The following is a 6,033-nucleotide window of genomic DNA, read 5'->3' on the forward strand; positions in this document are numbered from 1 at the left end:
AAATTATGATCAAATCTGTCATGGCCCGAACCCGCCCCTATGGATTAAGGACATAACCGGCCAGTAATCCTGAGATTAATTACGGCCTCAAACCAAAACGGACATAGCTTATCAGAGTAAAGGGGCCAAATGGAAGCAAAAATTTAAAACTTTGTCCATAGAGCCGTGCTTAAATGCACATCAAACAAACTATACACATATATGTTAATAACCCACGTCAAAGTATTGTATCACAAAACTCATTACAGACAGGATCACCCAAGACGAGTCGACCTATAACAGACTATGTACAGACATAAACAAAGCCTTTGCCAACAAGACAAAACATAAATACATGATAAAAGGGCAAGGATGGTCTCATGCGTGAGACACGAGGCTGACTCTCCAAAACTCATCTTGTTCCTGGCAGACTTCACTGGGGCTGGGTTTGTGCCTCTCTTGGCTCACCTACAAACACATAAATGAGCGTGAGCGATAGCCCAGTGAATAATATCAATTACAGAATATACATAACAACGTAGGACAACATATTCCAAACGGCCTTGGGCCCAGTTCATAATTCTATTTAACAGATATGTATATATAACTATACGAAATTCCAACTCAAGTGTCTGTAGTTCCAAACATTCTGGCCTCGGGCCCATCTAAATTTCCATTCATGTCAAAACGGCCTTCGGCCCGTTCATTTGTGTCGAAACGGCCTTCGGCCTATTCATCCTTGTCAAAACGGCCTTCGGCCCATTTATTCATGTCAAAACGGCCTTCGGCCCACTCATTCATGTCAAAACGGCCTTCGGCCCACTCATTCATGTCAAAACGACCTTTGGTCCATTCATTTATGTCAAAACAGCCTTCGGCCCACTCATTCCTGTCAAAACGACCTTTGGTCCATTCATTCATGTCAAAACGGCCTTCAGCCAACTTATTCCTGTCAAAACGACCTTTGGTCCATTCATTCATGTCAAAACGGCCTTCGGCCCACTCATTCATGTCAAAACGACCTTTGGTCCATTCATTCATGTCAAAACGGCCTTTGGCCCACTCATTTCTATCAAAACGACCTTTGGTCCATTCATGTTTATCAAAACGACCTTTGGTCCATTCATGTTTATCAAAACGACCTTTGGTCCGTTCATGTTTATCGAAACGACCTTTGGTCCATTCATGTTTATTCATATCAGACTCTCGTCCACAATCCCGAATAGCAACTCATAAAGCTTATAAGGAAATAAACAATTGGACATTCACAAATATTCGAATATCGGTATTACTCGCAGTGATCGGCTTGTGGATTTGCCCTGGAACTTGACCCTACACATTTCATGAGCACAAAAGGGTCACTAACAGTTCAATCCATTCTTTAATTCACATATCTCTCTTTAGGCTTAATTCACATTTCATTAGCTCATTTACAATGCTTAACATATGCCTAAGAGTGCTTGTAAGTGAAAGAGAACGGGAAAACAGAACACAAAATGCATTTCCAGAATTTGAGAAAACAGGGTCCCCGCTCGACCGTCAACTTCCTCGCTCGAGCGGAACTCCAAGGCCTGCAAAAGTACTGGATGGGTGAAATTTACGCTCGAGCATCAAATATAGCACTCGAGCGGAAAGCCTCTCAACATAGCTCCCCGCTCGAGCGTGAAATTTCCCGCTCGAGCGGACACCAAGCCTGCAAGAACAAAATACTGGGAGCTCGAAATACCCGCTCGAGCGTGAACTTCCCCGCTCGAGCGGACATCAAAATTCTGGGTTTCCCAGATCGTGTTCTTGAGCTCCGATTCAACTTTCCAGCTACAATTCTTGCATACAATGGCTCAAAACTCAAACATGCACATATTAACATGATGCCAATGCAATATTACAACATTAGAAAGCTCAATCTCTTATTTCATTTACATGCATGCCTCAAATTAATCCCAATTCATCACCAACATATCAAATTCTAACATGCAAAGCCTATCCTTTCATAATCTCCCCTTGCATGTAAGAAATACACATTATTCACAACTTATTTGGTGAGGAAATGGTCACACACATGGATTTCCTTCAAACTTCAACATGGATTACACAAATTAAGCTCAAACATGGAAATCTATAACAATTCTTCACATGCATACTTCTATTAGCCTGAAATTCAACATGTACAACTCAATTCCTTTTCATTCAAACTAATTCATGCTCTTGGCCATCTATTGGACTTGAATTCACAATGGAGTGACTAACAATGCATGAATTACTCACCAAGGAGCTTAATCTTCACAATCTATGGCGATTCTTGAGCTTAACCTCCAAAATCTCCAAGCTTTAGGCTAAATAGCACAACCCTCCCCCTTTCTCTCACTATGGCCGGCCCCTCTCTCACTCTCTCAAATGTTTAACTCAGATTTTGAGTTCAAGAGGGACAAAGGAGGGTGTAATGCCAATACACAATGAGCCCCACTAGAAAATATTTTAATATAAAAATGTTTGGGCACTTTATTCATCAATTTAATCAGTTTAAATTGACCAGAATCAATTTTCAATTAAATTTCACCGTAGGCTCTAAAGTTTATGCCAATCACAATGGCGTAATCAATTTCGGGTTCTGTGGCCGATAAGGCCCTCAATTTAATTTCCAAAGCAGATTATTCAAACAGATATTCCTACGGCGAACAGATAGAAATTCAAAATCATATACATTCACATAATGGCACACAAATCACATCAAAACGCATAATCACATACGTATTAGGGACCAATAATAGAGAAAATTTTGAGGACTTTTTGGATTGTGGTGGTCGTTGAGAAAAAAGATATAGCGATCCCGGATTTACCCTCGTTGTACAGTGATCCGGACATGTGTTCGTAAATGTTGGTAGTTGATTATTATCTTGTTTACATTTTTTTTTACTTTGTATTTGAGTTGTAGGATGTGTTGGGCAAGTTTGTTACAGGTTGGTTGAGTTTAGAAACCAAAACTAGTTGCCCAGATTTTGACCTGTCCGCTCGAGCGGGGGTTTTGGCGCTCGAGCGGGAATTGCACCCATCCAGTATTTCCTGTGCAGGGTTGGACGCTCGAGCGTGGAGTTGGCCGCTCGAGCGGGGTTGTGTGAGTGCCGCTCGAGCGGGGAGTTGGAAGCTCGAGCGGAGACCTGGTTCTGTAAAAGTTCTGGGAGTGTGTATCCGCCGCTCGAGCGGGATTGTTGACGTTCGAGTGGGAGTCTGTGAGTGACGCTCGAGCGGGTCGACTGGGTTTAAGTTCCGTGTTTTGACTTTTCAAATCACTTTTTCACTTTCTCTTCTCTCTCCTACTTTTCCAAAAACACCATTGTTGAGCCTCTCACTCTAGAACTCTACCTTCTCTCTAGGTTTTGATCTAGTAGGAGTGATTTGCTCATCTTTGGCCTTTACAAAAAAGTTGTTGATCGTCGAGGGCTACATTTTAACCTAAAAATTTCGGGATTTGGAGCACGTTGGGTTTTGTCATCTTCTCCCTTAGGGCTCCGAATTTGAGGTAGGGATATCCTACTCCTCTCTATGGATCTTGTCTTTAAATTTTGGTATTTTGAGATGTTGGGGTTGGTTTGGTAATTTTGTGAAAGTTTGGGGCTTTCGTGTTATTTTACAAAAGTTGGGGTTTTATTTATAATAAACCTAGATGCATGTTTGGCATAGAGGAATGGAATAAATGTTGAATCATTGATGAAAATGGGACCTAAGGGTTGTAATGTTAATTATGGAAAATGACCTAATTACATTGGTTGATTAATTGGGATAATTAATTGTGAGAAATGAGGAAATGAAATGGAATTGTTGAGATTGGGAGTGCATGGGGTTAAAGGGTGTAGTTGAATTGTTTATCACACACCGAATTGAAATGTTGATTGAATATCCATTTGTGCATTTATTTTCTGTTTAGAAATAATTGCTTTGGGCTATCGGTGGAGGATAGTCGTGATTGTTGTAGACAATGCATGATGATTAGGCAAACGGAAACTAATCAATGGAATGTGTCATGAAATTTGACGGTTGATAGAATACATTAACTGTATGTATTGTGTGATTGTATATAGAACCAATGTGTTTGTATACGTTATGTGTAGAGGAGGAGATGGGGGATGTACTCCGCGGTTTAGGGGAAGATGGGGGATGTACCTCTAAACCGGATAGTATTGGGAGAAGATAGGGGATGAACTCCGTAGATACAGCTCATATGCTTGTCTAGAGAAGTGAAGATAGAGCTCATATGCTTATCTTTTTGAAGTATAGATATAGCTTACATGCTTGTCTGTGAATGTGGGATATTGTTGTTATACATATCTGTTGAGAATGTGGATATAGCTTATATGCTTATCTGTGAATGTGGGATATTGTTGTTATACATATCTGTTGAGATGATGATAGGGCTAATATGCATATCTGTTGAAAAAGGGAAAATGAAAAGTAACTTGGGCTCTTAAGTCGGATGACATAAAATGTGATTTATGTGGATGTATCAGTGTTGGCCATCTATCAATTGCTAATCTTTTAGTCATTGTTCATGGTTGGTTTAGTGTATTTCTATTGGGCTGTGGCTCACCCTATATGGGAATATCATTTTCAGGTACCGGTAGCATGCCACCTCCAAGGTCATAGCTTGGGAGGCTAGAGGCGAGCAGATAGTTGTTGTTTTAGTTCTTTTTGATGTATTACATGTATATTCAAGCCGAGGGCTTAATGTGTAGATGAGTTAGCACTCTTTTGTTGTAACCAAGTGTTAACTTGGAAAGCTGTAAGCCTGTAGGGCATTTTGCTTTTGTTGTTAACATGTAATATTTTTGTAATGAAACTCTGATGAATAGAAGAATGTGGTTATTTCATATGTCAATGAATGTCTTATTTGATGGGTTTAATGTCATTATTTTGAGGGTGTTACAGAACCGCACCGGAACATGCTTGAAATCAACATATCCAAACCAAACAGTAGTTCATTTTACAAAAATAAACCATAAAAAATTAAAAGATTAGGGTTTTGGAAGAGAGAGAGAGAGAGAGAGAGAGAGAGAGAGAGAGAGAGAGAGACATACCCATTTGTGAGAGTTTAAGAAGGCCGTGGATTTGGTAGCTGAAGAAGGAAGGGGCGGATGAGAAACGTATGGGTTCGGCGAGAAACCGATTGGGGATTTTGGTTGAACAGATTGGGGATTTGGGGGGAAGAGGAGGGGGGAGCGGGAATGAAAACAAGAAACAGATTGGGGATTTTGGGTTTTTGGGGAGGGGGGGAGCGGGAATGGAAAGAGGGAGGGGGAGAACCGGGCGGGAATGAAAAGAGGGGGGAGGTTGGAAATTTTTTTGGATTTTTTTTATTTTTATTTTCATTACAAATAAATATTTAAATAATAAAATGATTTTTTTTTTTGCAGCAGAGGATGTCATTGCTTAAAAAAATTATTTTTTATTAAAATAATTTTTTTATAGTTAATGAATTTTTATTTTTATTTTTTCATTTAGTAAGGTTGAAAATTTATTTGTTTCATATTTATTTTAATGAATAAAAAATTATTATTATTTTTTTATTTGGTAGAAGTAGGGATAATATTTTCCATTCAAATAAAGTTAATTTTTTGTGGTCAATGTGGCATTTGCAGTGGTAGTAGTGGTAATAATGGAATGGCATTTGCATTAGTGGTGAATGTGGTAGAGAAGATGGGTGGTGAGAGAGAGATGAGTGAGAGACAAATAGAGAAGAGAGATAGAGAGAGAGAAAGAGAGACATACAGATAGACAGAGACAAAGTGATGAGTGAGAGAGAGACAAAGTGGTCGCTAAAAGTGCATTTTCTTGTAGTGGAGAGCTCAGTAAATAGAGAAGAGATGAGGGAGAGAGTGAGCAAGGTGAACACAATGGGAGGGAGAGACAAGCAGACAAACAGACACATAGAGAGAAAGAGAGAGAAAGAGAAGAGCGAAAGACAGACAAACAGACATAGAGAGAGAAAGAGAGAGAGAGAAGAGAGTGATAAGTGAGAGAAAGACAAAGAGAGAAAGAGATATAGAGAAAGATATAGGGAGA

This window comes from Camellia sinensis, unplaced genomic scaffold, assembly GCF_055761805.1.
Source record: "Camellia sinensis isolate YWXY unplaced genomic scaffold, ASM5576180v1 Unanchor3, whole genome shotgun sequence".
Taxonomy (NCBI): domain Eukaryota; kingdom Viridiplantae; phylum Streptophyta; class Magnoliopsida; order Ericales; family Theaceae; genus Camellia; species Camellia sinensis.